Source organism: Anser brachyrhynchus (genome assembly GCF_964034855.1).
Source record: "Anser brachyrhynchus genome assembly, chromosome: 12".
NCBI classification, from domain to species: Eukaryota; Metazoa; Chordata; class Aves; order Anseriformes; family Anatidae; genus Anser; species Anser brachyrhynchus.
The window spans coordinates 16,962,343-16,983,672 of NC_137707.1; the positions used below are offsets into that span (position 1 = coordinate 16,962,343).

A 21,330-nucleotide genomic window follows, 5' to 3' on the forward strand; every position below is an offset into this window, starting at 1 on the left:
TGTTTTGCCCCCCTGTTAAAGTGGTTTTGCTGGTTCCACAACCTGTGCTCCCTTCTCGTGACAGGCCCCACCACAGGACGGCAGTGGGCCTACCGTAGCTGATGGGTGGCTGAAGCAAGAATATCCGTGGCAGCTAATAAAAAGCTCATGTTTGCAACCAAGTCCGTTCCCCAGGGAGCAAGCAGCCCCACCAGGAGAAGAGCAGGAGCTGGCAGGTGTTTCCAGGGAAGACATCAGGCGCCACGGCGCACACAACTCTCACCAGTGACAAACTCTTTTTCAACAGTCCTTCCCTCCATCTACAAATACGAGGCTGTGTCCTTCAAAAATCTCTTTCATTTTAATTACCTCACTCATTCAGCTCATGGCTGTGTCCCCAAGCCCTCCTGTGCCTCTGCAGCTCCACGGAGAGCAGGGCACCCACCGTGCACACCCCACCCTGCCCCTGGCGGCAAAGCCAAGGAGCAAGCTCTGCAGAAGCAGGCCTGTGAGGGTGTCCACAGGGTGTGGGCTGTGTGTGCTCATCCTTCTGTGAGTGTGAGACCTCAGCTGATGTTAGGAAAAGGAGAGAAATACAGACAGCCTGTGGTGAAGGAGTGTTTGGTTTTTAGTGTGTGTACAATTACTTAAAAAGAAAAAAAGTGTTTAGGGGATCCCTGTATGACATGTGGGTTTACACCATTGGTGAGTAAATTCAATGTCAGGTGATAACCTTCCTCATAATTCCAGTCTCTGTTCATGCAACTCTAGCTGACGTTGCTGGATGCTGCAGAAGGGGGATCTCTGCATCTGTCTCTGAGTGACAGCTGTAAGCTCGGTTATCACTCAGGCAGGGAATATGTGGATGTTTTGGAGAACAAGGGCCCCCAGACACATGTGAAGGAACTGCACTGACCCTGCCTGCCAAACCAAGAGGCCCCTCAAGGTTGAAGCATACCCCCAAACTCTTTAGGACCATGGCCGGCAGCAGGACAACCCATTGTACACGGCTGTGTAAGAGCATGCAGGGCGCAGGACCTGGTCCAGCTGTAGGTTCCCACTGAGGGAGAGGGGACGGACCCAGGGTCAATTTGTCAGGGCTGGCTGCCCAGAGAGGAGGGCAGGAGAGTGCCAGGTTCCTCAAACAAATTATTTCAGTAGTTAATTGTTATCCTCATTTTTTTAAAAAAAAGTGTAAGTTCAGGACATCTGTGGCTTAACAGTTAAGAATTTGATAGGGTTATCTTCTTTCCCTACCCTGTGTTTGTCCACAAGCCCAAAATGGAGTTTTTTTTTTTGTGTGTGTGTTTTTTTGTTTGTTTTTGTTTTTGTTTTGGTTGTTTGTTTGAAATCATTTCTGCAAGCATATTGCAGTCTATAAAATGTTTTCAAATTCTTTCCCGGTTGTTTGCATTTCTAAACTGGAGGTCTTCTGCCTGGACGTAACACCACCTACAATTCCCTGACACCCTCTGTGGAGTAGTTACTTCTTAAATAGGGATGCATGAATATTTATGATGCAAAGTGCACTTTCTCTAAATATTCTGCAACATCAGTTAAAAATATTTTTATGACTGTTTCTACCATCGACTTGTAAATGTATGGAAAGCAGGCACAAAGTATTTGTTTGGCTGCATTCACTCATCCTCTTTTGTAACAGTTTCTGTCACCTAATAGCTGGTAGGAGACTGCAAAGAGACAGAGGGGGACAGAACCAAGCTATTGAGGTCCACTTGCAACCCACAAGTGAGAACAGACACCAAATTGCAGCTTTGCGAGAGCCTAAGAAAAGGGATGGGAGCAGGGTGGGACAGGGCGTCCCGCCTTTGTCACAAGGTGACCCCTTCTAATTACAACTGGGTAAGACATTAGGGCAAAAGAAAGCATTCTGTATTATGGTTGTCCAATTTATGTACTCTCAAGAGGATTAGCTGTCCATCTCTGCAGCTATTTTTGGCATATTCCACAGCTGCTAATTTCATTAAATAGCCCTGAGAAGGGAGTGTATTAGCTGTCAATATAGTTTCAGGTTTTTCTTTCCCATTATTATTTTTCTTAGACTTCTTATCCTTTGCACAGAAAGGAAATGCACATGAAGCTTATCCAGTCCTTGGTTATTGAGGAATAAATAATTTTGAGCATTGAAAAACTTTCACAAAAGACCAACTTTAATGGACCTTAGAAATCTGGGAAGAAATTAATAAGTAAAATTAAAAGAAAAAGAAAAAAAAACAGAAAACCCTAGAAGCATGATTAAAATGTGTGTATATATATATATATATATATACAGTCTTAAAGCTCCTGCTTTACAACTGAATAAATAACTCCTTGAGCAATAATTTATTTGCATGCTGTTAATTAGAAGCATAATTAATTTTTGTAGATTATAAATAATGGTGTGCAAAATGTCATTCCCAGCAGATCAAATGGAAATAATATAAACATTCTTAAAAACCCAAGAATAGCTTGCAATGAAAATGATTTAAATTAGTTATGATTTTTTGTAATATCTTGTACTAATGAAAACTATAAATTTCCGTCTGAAGTTGGTAATTTATTGGCAAAATGCAAGGGTTCATTAATCATTCTGCTTTCTCTTATACTTGGCACATATGGAAGGAAAATCTCTATGTTTATCACTGCTTCAAATAAACAGTAGCATAAGTAGATTATTCCCAACAGAAAGATTTTCCCACACCCTAATCTCAGAGCAATCATTCACTGATCTAAATGAGCAGTTACTTAAACCGCTAAGAAGGGATGCTAATTAGCTAAGGAAAACTAGGCAAGAGTATTTAATTTAAAAAAATATATATATCCATTTTTTTTCCTGCTATCTTGTTTCTAATGTATTATTTACTTTCATTTTGCTTGGATGCTGTCTCCATGACAATATCATACTTAGTTTTGTCTTCTCAGGAGGACAAGTTCTTACAAACTCCTCCACTCTGAAGCTTGGTTTTTGTAGCCTCCACTCAGCTGTAGCTACACCTCTCACCTCCCAGTTAATTTAGTTATGTATCAATGCAAAAATGGGAATGAATGTGAGCCTACTTCGCTCTCTGCGAGGAGGGAGGTTGGTTTTGGGTCTGCCTGGACTCTAAAGTCTTTAAGATTTGTGAACAGTTTAGTTTTTCTTTAGATGTTTCATGCCTCCAGGTCCGAATTGCATTCCTAACAAGCTATGCACCTAAGAACAAAATATCCTTCAGCTTTTTAATGCAAAACAGAAATCTGCAGTGTGCGATGCACAAATGACATCAGCGCTCTGCTGTTCTTGTAGGTAATGTTGGATTTCTGGCTGAAGAAAACAAAAGCTGCTATAAAGCTGGATGATTCAGATTTATTAGATCTTCTCTGATGAGGTGTCTCAGCAGCCTGTGAGGGATGTCCCACAGACCTGCCCAGGTGTTCACCATCAGATCCTGGCAGCTTCCTCTGTGATCTGGTCAGTGTCGATAATGAGGGCACTCAAGGGACATAAAGAAGGACTTTGTCCCCTAGCCATGGGCATCCTTGTTCCTACGGTCTGTCCAGGGCAGAATGGTGCCCCTCTTTCACACCTCCAGTGATGCTGGGGTTAGAAGGTTTTGGATTTTGGTTGCTGATGCCACATGATTGGTGCTTATGTGTTAAGCCCTGGTGAAGCACACCTGTGTGTAAGTAAAACAGCTGTAACGGTTTCTGCCATAAGATTTCTGACGTGCCTGGTTGGCCATAACAGCAGATTTTGGTGCCTGAGGTGTCGCTCCACACCAGCTTTGCACTGCTAGCTGCTTTGCTGCTGCTGTGGAGTTGTGCTGGTGTGCAACTGGAGCTGTATCCTGCAGAGGCTGGTCATCTTATGTGCTACTGGCTGTTGTCCTCAGTACTGGGAGGCTCTGATAGTAGTAATCATGTGAAAAAGGACAATAATCAACACAAAGTAAGGGCAACCCAACATTTTCATGGCTTAGGGACTTATTTTCAACTTTTGGTTTCATTTTATTCTGCCTTCTGACTTCCCAGTGTTAAGAGATGTAAGGAAGGATATTTCATGGAAAATATATGGCTATTGTCAATAGTCAGCTAATGGCTGCAGGCAAGCTTTCAGATTTTAAATTTATGTATTTATTCCATTAAAAATGAAATGATCCTACAGAAGGGAGAGGCACTGAACAACAACACCACCACTCCTGCATGGATGGAGCATATTGGATATGGATGAAATTCTTGAACTGTCTTACATGCCATCTCAAGCTTTCATCCTTGCCTCTGATTCTAGCAGATATGCAATACTATATAGAGCTGATGCCATTTAAGATATAGCTTATTTCCACTTAGTAAATTGTTTTCCCTTTATGTGCTCTTTTGCAAATAAAAGAATCCAAATGTCTCATTCTCTCTCTCTCTCTCAGCATTAATTCTTCAACTAGAATCTTAATATGTTATATAAAGACATTTTCAGGATTGTTGTCATAGATAAAGTTCTAACAGACATAGGTGTTAGAGATCTTGCTGATATTTCTAGATGGCTGCAAAAACTGTGTCTGAACAGTGGAAGCACAGCTGAATACTGTTGAGCCCAGTAAAATACATCAAGTATATTCCTGTGTGCAGAGATTAAAAATTGCACATACGTAAAGTGTTTAGACTGGTCTTTGTTTTGTCTGTGAGATGCAATTCACCAGTTTGGCATTCTGTTGAGCATCATTGTGGAGCTTTGATGTATTCCCCATTAAAATGCATGTGCTGTACTTCTGGAGGATTGATGAGAGGTGGAAAAATTGAAGACGTAGTAGAAAGAAAACAGAAAAAGAAAGAATTCTCATAGGCTACATAGACACAATTCATGTCAACATGTGAATAAATACTTCATGTACCTATGGCTAGACACAAAACACCAACACTTCAGTGCTCTGCTGCATTTTGTCTATAAAATTACTAGCTTAGAAAATTGTTCCAAACAAGACATATTCTGAAATAATGCTTTTGCGTTCAAAGCAATGTGTTTGGTTATCTGTGATTATGGGTTCTGTACTTAACTCTGCCATAGGCTTATTGTAAGATTTCAAAAAATAGGAAAAACAAACAAACAAAAACAAAAAAAACCCACCCATTATTCTCTATTGGTAAAATGAGAATAAAAATATGATTAGGGTGTTGTTAATTATCATTTGTGAAATGCTTTGAGGTCCTCAGAGAAAAGCACTATAGACATGAACACAAGTGTTATTTTATAAAGATCTAATAAATAAATAGCCATGGGACTTGAATACACTGACACTAAGAATAAATTGTTTTATGACACATACCTTCACCTATGTAGTAAAATTGCTACGAAAACTAGAAGAAAAAAATAAGGCTTGCGTTCAAGGCTTGCATCCACACAACTTGTGTTTTAGCAGGAGTATTATTTTAAATCCTGACTTCCAGATTAGATTTGTCATCGGATAGATGCGCAGTTTTCTTTAGTAATATACAGAAATAATTGAGAAAGGGAAGATTCAGAGCCATGTGACTGGAAGCATGAAAAGCCCCCAAAGCCTTTCATGTTATCATCTTTGAATAGTGCTTTGGTCTTTTGTTCCTCTTATGATAGATGATGCTTTAGTATTGCAATGACAGTGAAGCTTTTACCCTAAATTGCAGGGGGAAAAAAAAGTTAACAGAGATTAAATATATGTTCACTTACCCACAAAATCTTTTTATAATGCTAGATACCACTGATAGTCTCTTCATCTGCTACTGATGATGTATTACTTGTATATGACTGCTTTCCCTCATGTCACAGTTAAATATCATGAGCTGTGTACTATGGGGAGGGAAAAAAAACATTAAACTTCTTTTAGGAAAATAATTAGATTTGGAAAATATCACAAAATAGCACCATAATGAACTATTTCAGAAAAATGTGGACAATGGATTCTTGTAGAGATATATGTATCAGCTCTGATTTTTTTTTTTATTCTGAATTATAGTTATTTTTTAGTATTCTCTGCCTGACTCTCCAAATTTTGTTCTACATTCAAGAAGCTTTAGTGAATCCAAACTTTTATACAAGTTAAAAATCACTGAATCTGGCCTATGCTACAGGGTTACAATTTATTAAACTGCACTGGAGAATATTCTGCACTGGCTATCTATTTTGCTGGGGTAACCACTGCAGTCACCCAGCTGTTACACCAGGACTTGAGTTGAATCAAATGCAGGGTGTTAACAGTTTGATTTTTTTTTTCATTGATTTTAAAGGCTTTCTGCTACTTCTTATAGACACGTTCTGTTTTGTTGTTGTTGTCTGTTATTTATTTATTTATTTATTAAATAAAATGAGGGAGGGATATACTGCTAAGTGCTGTCAGCTGTTGTAGGTGGACTGTGTGCCCTAATCTGAAAGAACCACAAAAGGAAAGTCTTTAAAAGGAGGGAACTCAGCCACAGTCTATTCCCTGATGGCAAACTGGTATGTTCTTGTAGGTGGTTGTCACCTTTTGACCATGATGTTTAAATATTATAGAGAAGTAGAAGAAAACAGGGTTTAACAGGCTCATATTGGAGAAATGCTTTATAAGAATGATGAGCTTGTTTGATTTGTACATAATAAGCACCAGGTGCCACACCATATGTGTAAGCTGTGTTACTCATGATCCTGAGCTTCAGGAAAATCATTGTGCCTGGCCTCTTGTTTTCCTGAATCAGTTTAGTTTAAGCTTCAGATGGGTGACAAAACCTCCAAGATATTTCAGATTCAACCATAACCACTGCCCAGGAAAAGATAATATGTATGCAGGTAATAATGCATTCAAAGCAAAATCCCTGAAGCTTGTGGATCTGCTTAAATCTGGGGATGTATATTTTGTTTGTTTTAAAGGCATTATATGAATGATATAATCCACTATATGAATAGCAAATTATGTTTATGGAAATATTTGTATTTTATATATATTAGAGCATCTTCCTTGGGATCTAAATGCAAAACAACTTCATTTTTACTGTGATGACATGGTCATGAATAGGAGATATTGAGCAATAGAATAGATAATGACCCATATGTAATAGTTGCCTTTAGATATACGGCCATGTTTACAGAGATTATGAGAAGACTTCATGCACTTCAGTGCAATTTACTAAATACAACGTGGGATGAAATTGCTGTTGTTGGAGCACAGGACAGTTTTAGAAATGAGTAGCTTAGGGGGAAAAAAGCCTTATGTATTCACCTGGAACAGAAAACATTAGTATATTTAGATGATTGTTCTCTTGAAATAATTTACAGAACTGTAATACCTTCAACAGTGAATTCCACTTAATTGCTTTACCATAAAAGAACACTTGTTTTTCCAGGAACAAGTCCCTTATGAACCTTCCCTAATGAAGTATTCTTGCAGACTTCTGTCTGGTTTCCTCATGCCTTCTGTTATCTCATCAACTTTATTTCTCCTCATTTTGTCTTTTCTATGGCAGTAACTAAAAGCCTTTCCATATTCTCATCCTGCCTTCTACTGAAGGTGTATAATTTAATATTTCCTACTCTTTCCCCAACAGCTTCTAAGTTGTCATATAGTTAGAGGAGCAAAAGTATATATCACTGTGAAGTCAGGGTAAGCCTGTCCTCAGCATATGCAGCCAGTAGTAATACTGAAAGAACAAAGTCTTCTGAGCATCCCCTTAGTGGGGACAGTATTTGACTCTGGCCTCTAACCAACCCCTGACTTTAAGAAAATCTTCAACAACAGTCTCTCTGGCAATGCTGCCTGTCTGTTAAGGGTAATAGGACAACAAATTCAAAGGGACAGACAGAGTCACTATCACTGGAGACTCATTTCTTTAGAAGAGAGGGCTAAAAATAATTTGGCCTTTAGATAGCTGCAATATATTCCAGATGTCTAGTGCATTACCATACAATTCCTTTACTTCTCTTCTACCCCCTAATATATATGTATGATTTTTTAGTATTTTAATTTTTATTGCAAAGTTTTAAAGGATTTCTATATAATATCCAAAGCATGAACGAATGCTGACTTAAAAACAAGCAAACAAACAAACAAAAAACCCCAACCAAAACCTGAATGCAAGTTAAATGCAAAAAGCCTGCAATTAATTTATGAAATGTGCCCTGAAATGGAAGAACATATCTTTCAGCAGAAGTTGTGAACACTTGATGGAGATAGCTAATAGGATTGGCCCAGCAAAGTTGCAACTAATAGCGTGCAGCGGGATTTTCAAAAGCACCAAAGGAAAAAACACTTTAATAGAACTCCCATACTTAATCTTTTTCTTCTAGGAATTACCTCATTGTTGGTAAGCTTCCATGCCATGAACTTCTCTTCTAACTCATATTAGGAAACATTCTCCTTGCTAGACTTGTGTTTTCAGGTTGCAGAAATGAAAATTAAGTTTTGTGAATCATCCTTACTTTTGATGATAGCTTTCATACGTTGTACTGCCCTATAAATCATCATAAACCCAGTTTAGGTAGAAATATGTGTATTTGAAACAAGAGTAGTTCTTCATTATACTGAACAATTAAGACATTAATGAAAACTTAATGCATTTAAATGATATATTTTGGATGAATGGAAACAGGAAAACCATTATGTTCTAACATCCTTACAAGAGGGCCTATATGAAATATATCCACAGTGGTGGTTTGTACAGTATGTATGCTTACTCAGTAAGTAGCAGGGTCCAAATTTTATGTAAGTGTTCCATTTCATGACAATTTGGTTAGTTTCCATGGAGATAATTATGTTGTCACAATCTAAGGGTAAAGATTTCAAGTGCAAGATAAATAGGAGAAGCGCGTGGACCTCCAAGCAACAAAGATGTTCTTCTTTTGCTCCATAGTAACAAAAGACAACTGTAATCACAGCAATGAAAGAGTGAGCTGTCTTTGCTATAAACATTGTTAGTGCTCAGTATATCAACACCCTCCATTTCATACTATGCCTCTCAATACCTTTTTCTTTATGATAGCGCTTTCAGTGGATAATAGTTTTCACCAGTTACAGTAGAAGGGGGCCAACTCTTTAGCAAGAATAAATCAGCCCAGCTGGACTGAAGTCAATGAAACAGCTCTAAATTAAAGCTGAATTAAGCTGCGTTGAATTAAACCATTTGAGAATTTGACTTCACATAGTCACCTCCTCTGCCAAGTGATCAGGTCAATAACATAAACAACAGAAGAAAGATACCCAATGGATTTTTTTTTCCCTCTCTATCTAGATGCTCCCATGAGTCCTCCAAGTTGCTCAAGAAAATAGTTTGGTGAAGTTTCTAACTTACCAGTCACACAGCCACTTCCTTGCTGGGAACTCCTGCAGACTATACCCTAAGGTTGTTTGAGGTACCCTTCTGGTGATTAGTAAAGACAAAACCCCATTTTTCCTTTTTTTTTTTTTTTTCCTAGCTATATTTATTTAAGTTAATGACAAATACTCATCCAACAGATGGGCCTGTCATGTTTCTTAGACCGCTTGCATTTCTGGTCTGTGAATCTCCTAGAAATTGCTCTAATTTTTTTTAAATGTTGGACTATGGAAACACTGGAAAAGATTCTGACTAAAGCCCAAATGCCTAGGAATATTAAAAAATAAACTGCAGGTGAGTTGAAGCATGTTTACCATCTGTAAAGCCACTTGTTTGTTATGGATAGGTTAGTTATTGGTTGTGCTGTCTACTTCTTGGCCTTGTAAGTCACATTCAACATCGGGATAACAAGGAATATCCACTTTCAGTGTGTAATATGCTCAGCTTTTTAACTTTAAAATCTACTCAATACCACCACAAAAGAAATATTTGATACATTGTTGTTCTAAACACTGAGAATTTGGGTGCCTAAACACAGGTACCCAGCACCAGCTTATCTTGCAGGTGGTAGAGCTGCTGCTGGGTTTAGGAAGCCCCATATGCTCCAAACCAGCAGCCAGAGGTCAAGTGGGATGGTGGCTCACCCTTCCTAAAATGACACTAAATGCTTGTGTTCAGGCAACCAGATCTCACCCTTTAGACGAAACCTACTTTGCTTCCTTGTGCTGAATGGTTTTCTTTTCTTATTGTCTTACAAAATGTGCAGATATTATTTAAAGGAAAAAACCCCAAACCCTCCATAAACTGCTGTTTGGGTGTGTTGGAAAGATAGTACAAAAGGCTGCAATGTGAAAAAACTCTTTAGAGGAGATTATTTTTACACATATGATCTATATCGTACCCATATGATTTAGGTTTTCTATAAAACATTTATGTATGCATTACATATATTAGTCCTGGGTAATATTAGGTGTGTTATATCTTTCTGTGAGGAGAATTATGTGTGTGGTATATGTAGAAGGCTTTATATTCTTAGATTATAAATATATGTTGAGACTTTGCCTTTCATTTATTAATTTAGTGGCACTGCCTCAGTTGTATGCTTTGTTCAAGACTGACAAAAGCTTCTGTAACTTAAACTATCTGAGGGAGTTTTCTTTCTGTGGTTTCACATTACTTGAGCAAGGAAGATACCCCAGACAGCGGTGCTGCGTGAGCACAGGATCTTGGTGGGATTGCCACGCTCCTGGCTTTGGTGGGGCTGTGCGTGGAGCCTTGGCCTCAGCGAGCTGCAGCCACGTCCGCTTTCTCCTCCAGATCAGAAACCCTCCCCCATTCTTGTTATTCTCTCATTCTGCCACCTGCTTTTAATTTGCGAGTGAGGCTTATTGCTCTTCTTGATCTCTCATCTGATTATTTTGTCTTACTAGCTTCTAAAGTATATGGTAATGAGAGAATAGCAACATAATAAGCAGAAAATTCCTTCACATTATGGGTTTTTGACTGATAGTTATTTTTCTTGTATCTTCTTTTCACTGCAGATGTCTCCTTTATTTATTTATTTATTGTTTGTTTGTTTTCTTTCTTCAATATAATTTCTTGATTTTAGCCTTTGGGCTAGGATCTTGCTGTTTCCATCCTTCAGTGATTTTTTTTTTTTTTCCAAGAGAATATACTTTAAGAAACTTTTCAGTTTACTTTTCAAACTAGACTAAAACAGTGACTCAGAACTGAGCACTGAGCTGTCTGAATTATATTTGTCAACCAGTGCAGCAGTGGAAATTCATGCCATTTAAAGCAATTAAGACATTCTTTCCAGAAGTTACTTATGCTGTGAAACTGGACTTGGGAATATTCAAGCATATGAGACCTGTGTGAATTTCTGAATAGTATGTTTCTAAAAATATTTTCTCTTTACTGTGGTGATATTTTAATATACACATTTCCAAAGTTATCAGTTAATCTGCATGTGGGCTATTGAAACCTGGTCTTCCACACATCATAGGTGGTAAACAATCAGGCCCACCCTTCCAGAAACATGCAAAAAATACATCCTTCTGAATTTCCTGTGGGGTTTGCAGTGCTTGCCATGTGAGAAAAGAACAAAGAACATTTGAATTCCTTTCAATTTGATCTTGAAGTCAGGAACGTCCCATAGAGACACTTGTTCACTTTAGGGTTACAAGTATTGCTCGATCTATTAATGAACTAGCACAGCAGCAGGTTCAAGTCATCATTATATGATGAAGCACAAGGATATGAATAACAGATGCATGGATTTTGCTGCTTGCAGAATGTGGTTATATCACAGAGCAGCACAACTCAAGCACAAGTACCAATACCTTGTTAAAGAAGGAAATATCCTGAGGTTGTACTGAGGTCCATTAACAGAGCTTAGCAGAAACCTGTGGTATATCAACTCTTGCCCAGATTTTGCATTTCAGACCATTCCTTTTACTACATTACCTGTGTAAGGAGTACATCCAAGCAGATATTGCATATAAAACTCATATATTCTAAAGTTAAAGTACTTCTTAGATTGTAAGTATCTCAGATTTTTTTCAGGTTTATCATGAAAGACAAGAGCCCACAGATGCTGAGCATTATATCATGATGCAGGTGGACAGAGAATCCTGTTTCCTCTTTCCCTTCCCTCTTCCCACCCCTTCCCAAACTAAATCAGGAGTTATTGTAGGAGCCCCATTCCATTCTTTACTGTGCAAGAAAGAGATTTAGTCATTTGTTACTATGGCTTACTGTCTAGACTCTTTGGCTTTTAAATATGCTTACTCTCTTTTCTAAGATTTGATGCTAATACTATAGCATCAATTCAAATTCTCCAATGGTGGTCACTCTTGCATCTGCAATGGATAAACTGGGATAGCTATCAGACCTTCAGGATATTTCATCCAATTGAACCACACTGTGAGATGTAATAATTGATTTATTCAATGATCTCTGCTGGCTTGCATTTATACAGTCTACTAAAGGAATCCTAGGTCCTTGCACTGAGAGAATTTCAAAAGTTTCATAGAGGATGACAATAATTCAGAATGTATGAAAAGAAAATTTCTTTGACTGGGAGTCTGGAATAGGTAGAAACGTGCTTCAGTGTCCTCAGAAGTCAAATTAACCACAGTGTGTTGTATACCTGCTGTTAGTTTGGTTGCAAGTCAAATGACCTTTATTTAGTAGAGCATCCAAATGGAGCATTTTGTGAGAGTGTTCCTTGAAGTTTCCTGGTGAAGACAGTGATTTAAAAAAAATATCTTTTTGATAGGCTTTGACTGTTCATGTAGAGAATGTGTTAATGGCAGTTCTTCCCTTTAGCAACTTAACATGGAAAGTTAGGCTTAGAAGCTGTTCTCTGCTTTTGCCACAGCTATTTTACTTACCAATAAAAATTCAAAGGGCTATGCTTAGTTTGCAATGGGAGTGTGGAGGAAAGGGGCAGCTTCAATGTCAGTGCTTGAATCATGAGGATTATATTTTATCTTGGCCATTATTTTTCTTTAAAAAAATAAATCTAACAAACCCGTGACAAACAGAGTAAATATGAAGCAATGTCAAGGCTCGTCACTCTCTTCAGCTCTAGCAGGGTTAGGCTTTCAGCTCCCGGTGCTGTTTTCTCCCAGCACCATGCCTTCTCCATCCACATTGCTTTCATTGGAGACAAAAGGATTTTTTTTTTCTTTTTAAATTTTGGATGCTGAGGAATTGTGCCAGGTTGAGCTGGCAAAGAGATAAGTGCCACAGCAGGGAGGAAGATTCATAAATGATGAAGACACAATCTCTTAAACTCCCTCTCTCACAGGTGTTTTGTTATTAATGAAGCTGAAAAAGATGCTCCAAATTACATCTCCTCCTTGACATGAGAGCTTTGGCAGCCCTTTGTGACTGAAAGCTCCTGCTCTTGCAGGTGTGCGGGATAAACTTGCAAGCCAGAATGGGGAAATTGGAGAGAGAAAGAAAAATATTCACATACCCAAGGGATCCTGGAGATGGAAGAGGGAGGAAACAGGGAGAGCAAGAAAAAACAGTCAGTGCTTTGTGAAATGTATTCTGTCAATATAAGGGAGAAGAGATAACTATAAACTTCATCTCCATGCATCTTATTTATTCCTCCAGCCCACATAAGCATGGCAGCAAAGAGAATTGTAATCTGGTCTGTAACCCTACACTGACATCCTGTTTAAATTCCTAAGCATAGCAACCTAAAGGCTAAAAGGATTTATGAAGTTTTGTAAGCTCTTTTCCAGAAAACAAGTTATGACATCAAGGCTTTGGAACAAAAGAAAAAGGTTTATTTTTTCTGTTTTATTTTTCATCTTTTTTCCCCAATGTGTTAAGACCTGACTTGACAAACAAATGGAAAATAATTATATTATGCTGGGTTTTATTGCCTTGTTATGGAAGAATGAAGTTCATTTTTGCCTTTTATTGGCACCATCTGTTTCTTTTCTGGCAAGTATCTAAGACAGCATCATATGGTAATATCATACATATAAGTGGGCCGGTCCTGAAGTATTCGGGTTGTACTGATCATCAGATGCTCAAAACTTCTATTTTTCATTACTCCTCATTCTACTGTGTAGCCTGACAAAACAAAATTAAAAACATAACGTAAGAACTGTAACACACACTTCCCTTGGAGAGAGAGACAATAAATAGTTACCTGTTAGAGATGATGAAAAATTTAGGTAGTGTGTTCAGGAAGAGTTTTGCTAAATTATTCTCACATTCACCTTTCTAAAATACTGGAAATGTCAGCGAGCAGTGCCCTCACCACTTCTACATGTGGAGCGTGGTGCAAAGCTGTCTGATCAAGGGCCATACATAGGTCGGCATTGCAGGGGGACGTGCTGTAGTTTTGAGGCTAATCTGAATTTTTTCATTGACCTTATTGCCAGAAGACATCTTACTCTTAGATACTCATTAAATGGCAGTACCTCTCGATTCCTTAAGGGAGCCTAAAGTATGACTGAAGTTGAGTGAGCTGTGGAGCTAAGGGACAGGGTTTAGTGATGGGACTTGTTAGGTTGGGTTGATGGTTGGACTTGATGATCCTGAAAGTCTCAATGATTCTATGATTGATTCAGTGATTCTATGAGATGTGTCTCACTTACTGTCACATAAAAAAGCAATTCCAGATATTGATGTAACAAAGCTCTATTTTAATAGTTGTTGCAGTCAAATTTTATGAAAGAATAAAAGTCCAGCTTTTCCTAAAGTCTTTTGAAAGCTTTTGGGAATCTAACTTGATAGCAAAGTTGATATACATTACCTAAAGAGATCCCCAATGACAGTTAAGGTCTCAGCTTAGAGGTAGCAGAAGAAGAGTTGATAGGTGTTTTAACTTCAGAATCCATTTTAAAGTGTAAAGGGGATTCACCATGTCTTCTTTTGTTTCTGAGTCAGTGCCAGGTGTCAACAATTCATAGTAATAAGAGACCTAATGCGCAGTTTAGGTGCTACATAGCTACACCTAAGCATAAATCACAGAATCATCTAGGTTGGAAGTGATCTCCAAGATCACCGAGTCCAACCTCTGACCTAACACTAACAAGTTCTCTACTAAACCATATCACTAAGCTCTAAATCTAAACGTCTTTTAAAGACCTCCAGGGATGGTGACTGAACCACTTCCCTGGGCAGCCTATTCCAATTCCTAACAACCCCTTCCCTGAAGAAGTTCTTCCTAATATCCAACCTAAACCTCCCCTGGCGCAACTTTAGCCCATTCCCCCTCGTCCTGTCACCAGGCACGTGGAAGAATAGACCAATCCCCACCTCGCTACAGCCTCCTTTAAGGTACCTGTAAAGTGCGATAAGGTTGCCCCTGAGCCTCCTCTTCTCTAGACTGAACAATCCCAGCTCCCTCAGCCGCTCCTCCTAAGACTTGTTCTCCAGACCCCTCGAATTATCACTGGTGCATCTGTCCTGGAGCTGAACAGCTGAGAAGTTTACTTGGCCCTAACGTTTTGATTGATTTATTTTTGACTGGTTAGAAGAGGAAAACAGTATTGTTTTAATAAATTCCTACTAAAATGGTTCACATGTTTCTATGAAATTTGCCAGTGGTGACAGTTTGTGCAGTACACGCATTTACAAGGTTTTCTGTAAACAGGGTCCAAATATTGTGCAAATGTTCTATTTTGTGAGAACTCAATTAGTTTCTATGGAGACAATTATGTTGTCACAAACTGAGTGTTATGACTTCAAGTGTGAGATAAATAAGAAGAGCATGGGAACTGCTAATCAGCAAAAATGATCTACATTTGCTTTGTAATAACGAAAAAGCAACAGCAATCCACAACAATGAAATTAAAGTCAATGCTTTCTTTAATGTTGTCAAAGAGAAACATATTAATATTCTGAATTCATCCCGTGACTGTGTGCACCTGTCTTCTCATATTACTTCACACAGTTCTTCTGCTAAAAATTAGCATCACTTTTTAAACTACTTGTTCTGTGGTAGTGGAAAACAAAACTGGTAAAGCACATATCAGGACTGACGTTTCTTCAAGGGCTATCTGACAGCTCAGATGACAGACGTGTGCACATTCACCAGCCAGTGCTTCACTTGTGTGATGTAGCTGGGTTAAAACTATTTATTGGCATTTTAAATCTCTCTTACTTACACATTAGAAAATGAAACACAGCCTGTAATCTGGATGACATACTTAATTTGCACAACGCGTGCTGTTCGCCCAGTGCACACTTTAAGAGAGCAACAAGTGAAGATCTAGCACTTAGTATTGTTGTAGTTCTAAACATCTTTCCCTTATGCTGAGCATAATATCTTGAGGGAGGATTGTAAGGGGATTGTAGCCACTGGGCTAGAGACAGCCTACACCTATATTTCATATAGCCCAGGGTCATAAGATTCTTTTCTCATGTTGTTGTTGTTAATGTGCAAAGGTCTATTTTGTCAAAGGTGCATAAAAGGGTCATTCATCCCAAACAGGGAAGATATCCCCCTGCTCCGTAGGTACAGTATTAGGGAGTTTGGTGATGCTATTCAGGAGACATATACTGAACATAAATAACATATGAGAGTCTGGTAATTAGAAGTGTTTTTGTTATGAGTAATGAAACACAGAAATATACATCTGAGACAAACCTTATAAATTTATGATAGATCAGTATATACCTCTGTATGTGTGTGAATGTTAATATATATTCACACAGTTTATATTCTATCATGTAGTATAAACATAATAGTGTAGTAAATTTAGAATATTTTCTCTTTCAATTCACACATATAGACGCTCATGTTATATATTTATATTGAGGCTCCCCCTTTCTCTTTTATTTTAGCACTGTCTTGGCAACAGAAATGGCTGGTTTTCTTTGTTCAACATTGACAAGAGCTTTTACAACTTAAAAAATCTGACACAGTTCCAGCTTTTTTTTTTTTCCCTTTCTTTCTTTCTTTTTTCTTCTTCTTCTTCTTCTTGATTTTTTTTTTCCTCCAGGGTTTCATGTTACTTGAATGAGAAGGATATATACTGGTTGAACCTTCTGTGTTCAGCTGTTAAACTGACAGCTTTTTCTTCTGTCATGAGAAGGCTTTCAGTAATTTGGATGTGGTGCTTTTTCCTGTCACTGCCAAGAACAATGCTTCTGTTCAGGCTGACATCAGAGGTATAGAATTGCTCTGTGTTTGACCTCTGATAGCTGTGCATAATAGATCTGTGCATCACAAATACTCCACAAATAGTCTATTTGGGTGCATAGCTCAAGTCAAAACAGCAGTATATATTACAAGGATGTGTAAGTCAGAGGGGAGAGAGTTTAGGGGGGAAAAAGTCATTGCTAGACTTGCCATTCTGTATCAATGTTTACAAAGGAGCTATCTTCCTTATGCAAATGTGATATACTACATCTCTGCTCCTGACTCAGATTTACTTCATGCTCTGAACAATAGCATTCAGGAGACAGGTTTCTCAGAATTTTAGTTTAATTTATCTACAGATGCAAGGTAGGTAGATTTTGGGAAACAGTATAGGTTTCTCTTTCCATTACTGTTGGTTGAAATTGGAATGTGAACTTTTCGAATGCTTTTCTAATATTCAGTATGCAGTGTAAATAAGGCCAGATGGCACTAGCCAGTAGGTTGCAAAGAAGAATGAAAATTATATGGAAGTGAGGGACAGTCTGGTTCCATTTTCATGCTAGTGCTGTTTTTTAAAAAAATCTTTTTAATAGAGAAAGTATCATGTTTCTTCAGACTCCTCTGAAAATCCCTCTTCGAGTCAGTTATTTGACTTAATTAGAATTCTGTGGGTGTTATTTTATCCTTCTTTTAATCAAAATACATCTGTGAAACCTTTGTAATATACTGAAATATCTCTCTTTCCATAGATATTTTGATTATGGATAGTATTTCTTATATACCTACCAGAGTAATTTTGCCTGAAATCTGTGGTTTTGACACATCCTTTTTACTGCTCTGAAATAAACAGATGAGTCAGAAAATGGATGAAATTGGACTAATCTCTCTATTTACAAGTGAAGAATGAGGTGCAGGAGAATATTTAAACTACTAAGGTCACTAGAAAGCATGTAGAAGAGCAGCTGGTATACCCCTGTGCATTGTCCTAAGCATAAAGTCTATATTGTGATGAACTTCGTCTTTGTCTACTTTTTGTTTGTTTTGGTGGTGTCTTGTTCTCGTCCCCCTCCCCGCGAGGAGTAAAAAAATTTCAAACTGAAATTGCTTTGGAAAATCTGTTTTGATGTGTCTGTACATGAGTAAATATCCATTTGTGTCATATTGCATCTTTGCATAATTATGCTAATTTGTGTACTTTGCAAAGGATTGACTTAGTCTTGTGATATTTCCTGTCTCTACATATATACAATGGGTGTGTTCATATGATTTTATATATATACAGACATTAGTAGCAATGGGGAATTAATTCTTATTGAAACTGTCTCATATGTCCAGAAGGCCTTCAAATATCCATAAAACATAAAAAAGTAGTACCTGTATTAAGAGTGTTGTATAAAAAGTTGAATATAATTGAGAGGCAAAGCATGTATGGGCTAAGTAAAACACTACTGTGGGCTATTGTTGTTTCAGTAAATCCATTTATCTAGATTTACATCAGAGAGAAATTTGGCCCGGTAGCTCTACTGAAAATTCAGCAATTTTTAATTCTGATTTTTTTTTGTAATTAAAAAAAAATGTATATATATCAAAGTTTTATGAGCAGTTGGAAAGAACTCTTAATGCAAATGTTCTTAGTAGGAGAAAAACATACTTAAATATCCATTAAAAGAAAATTGCAAATTGAAATTAAATGCTGTAAGTCTTAGTTGTATCCCTTGGTGCAATATAAGAAACATTAACCAAAAGACATAACTTTGGGAAGTGTCTGACTAACCTATCTAGTAATCTAACCAATCTAGTGAGAATTAATTTGACCTATTATCGGCCCCGCTATTTAGAGAATTTAGACCAATTACAGATAAAAGCAGCTGTACTATAATGGAATAAAGAAATACACTTCTATGTACTTTATATCTATCTCTCTATATAATATCTATATATAAAGTTATATATATATATATTTCATGAAATGGACAGTTCTTTCTGGTAAAATAAAAGTAAAAGGAGTTCACGTCCACATTTGAAACACTTAACAGCTAAAGATAACATTTTTTTCCTGTTTCCTAGTTCAATTTTATTTGACATGTAGCATTAGTAAAAATGTGCTTGTTGTTTACTGAATATTTTAAATACTTCACCAACTGACAAGCAATTTGTACCATTTTATGCTGATGGTAAGAAATGGCCAGAGATACTAAAAGTTGATTTATTGAATGTGTTTATGAGAAATGTGCCTAATCATTTTACAGAATAATGAGCATAGAGTGCCTAACACTATGAGTTTCACCACTTATGCCTGTATTTCAGGAAAAAAAAATAAATACAAATAGCTGTTTTCGTCTTAAATGACATGAGTATTTAAGTTATCCACCAATTAGTATTAGCAATCCACCTATGGAAAGAAGATATATACAAGATTTTACCATGAATTTATCAGTATCTAATGCCGAAATTCTCAAGTGATAGGTAGGTGGTATAATTCAGTGCTGTTCCTCTGAGGTTTGGAATTTGGACCTATTTCAAATTACCAAAGCTGGGATAGAAGTACTTCACAGAGGAAAGTGAAGGAAATGTCTTCCTTGGTGCCCTCCTTGTCACATTTTCTTTTTCCATCCCATGAGGAGAAGTCAACAGGCCCAATTTCCCTCTGTGTAAATACTTCAGCTGACTGACCAACAGGGTACTAATTCCTGCAAGTCTCTAAAAGCCTTCACTGCTGCAGAGCTCTGGAAAATGCAAGACCATGGCTCCCTTTCTTTTGTTCTCATATTGTCTGTTAAAATAGGCATTTCCTCAGGAGACATGTTATAGAGTCCTACTTTTGGTGTAGCTTCTGGCACAGATCAGTGATGGAAATAGAATATTGGACTGCATTCATACTAGAACTATTATAAAATGGTCTGTATTCTTCAGATATTTGTAAGATCATTGTATGTGACCGTCAAACATGCCATTTTAGAAACTATAATAAAACAGGAAATTACTGGGAGATCATAATCTCTACACAGCTAGAGTTTGGCAACGTGCAGATATTTAATTTTATTCAGATAATTTGATCTTAATTAAAATGACAGATTTTTAGGAAATGGTGCTTGCTCAACTGTGAATTGTTGCAATACTCAATGTGTGGCAAGTCAATGCAAATCAGCTGCCACCTTTACTCACTGAACTCAAGCCACGTCAGAACACACTCACAGTCCCTGACCTGTCCATATTTTCCTACAAGACACATCGCTGGGTCTTGACAATTAGCAATGAGAGTATCTTGAGTCTACAGTGTGACAGTTAGAATTTCATGTGTACTTTGCATTCAAAGGCTGCAGAATATTGATTAGCAAAGATAATTGCTAAGGAATAGCAGTTGTGTAGAAAGGAATTTTTATCATCAAATTTATGACCACACTTGACCCAGAACTTTCCAGCTCAAAACTCAACATTAAGAATACTGCAAAGGCACAAGCATATGAAATATAAGAGGGAAAGTATTTGAAAAAGAACAGATTTTCCTCACCACTACTCTGCTTTATTCTTTGCAAACTAATAAAAGAAAAAATCAGACAAGCTGTGTAAGAATAATGGTCCTTATTGTAACCATGGCTCCTACAGGATAGGAAGAAGAAAAGGTAGGTAACTTAGAAATATTGAATAGCTTTTTAAAGATAGGTTAGTCAAGGGCCACTGCAGGAAGAAGTAAGGTAATGCTCTTTCTTTCCGTGACCATCTCACACCAAGAGCTATGCAAGGAGAAAACCATGGCGCAGATTTTTCTGGGATAAGAGCAGTGGTTATTTGTCAGTATGGAACTGGTCCAGCACTCAAAATGTAGGTTAAATCCACAATAGGACCAACAATGGCAATGTCTTTATGTGAAGATGAGAGGGGAAAAGGAATTATTTCTACCTTTGCTAGCATAAAAATGATGACGTTCTTCTGTCCTTTTTCTAGAAAATGCTGGGTACTTTGAAGTGTGAACCCTGCCTTTTAATTTTTTTAACTGAAGACAGAATTTCAGTTTGGTTTCCTTGGAAATGGACACTGTAAAATGATTCCTGTCATGTTGGTGTCTACCATTTTCTTTCCATCACCTTAGTAATGGAGCAAATTGAAGTGAATTACTCGTGTTAGGTAGATATATTTAAATCCATTATTTACTTTTTTTTTTTTTTAACGTTGTTGTATACCTACTTATATACTGCATTTTTGCACTGTTTTGTAAGCAAGCTGCTATAACAGACGTTGACTGTATGGCATAGTAGTTGCTTTTGCTTTTAGCTCAGTAAAATACATTCCTTGTTTCCAAAGCCTTTTCCAAGCAGAAACCCAAGTAGATTTTTTTTCCCTTTAATGTAGTATCTCAGTGAATTTTCGCTGTGTTCCTCCATACTAGAGCTAGTGTAACCTCTGTTATGTTAGTATATGCCATCAATGGATGTCTGCTTATCTGC

General features: G+C 37.5%; 1 protein-coding gene across 11 annotated transcripts in view; it reads left to right on the forward strand.

Annotated features, from left to right (window-relative positions):
* Window positions 1-21,330, forward strand: part of LOC308176755 (uncharacterized protein) — a 121,737-nt gene that overhangs the window by 20,299 nt on the left and 80,108 nt on the right. For 6 of the 11 annotated variants that reach the window (XR_013938567.1, XR_013938568.1, XR_013938569.1 and 3 more), the window contains 2 exons: window positions 65-6,748; window positions 9,184-9,561. The exons of 2 other annotated variants lie outside the window; for them this stretch is intronic. The gene's annotated coding sequence lies outside the window, so the exon portion shown is untranslated. The remainder of the gene's footprint in view (window positions 1-64; window positions 6,749-9,183; window positions 9,562-21,330) is intronic. 3 more of the 11 variants (XR_013938570.1, XR_013938571.1, XR_013938572.1) reach the window with 3 other exon arrangements.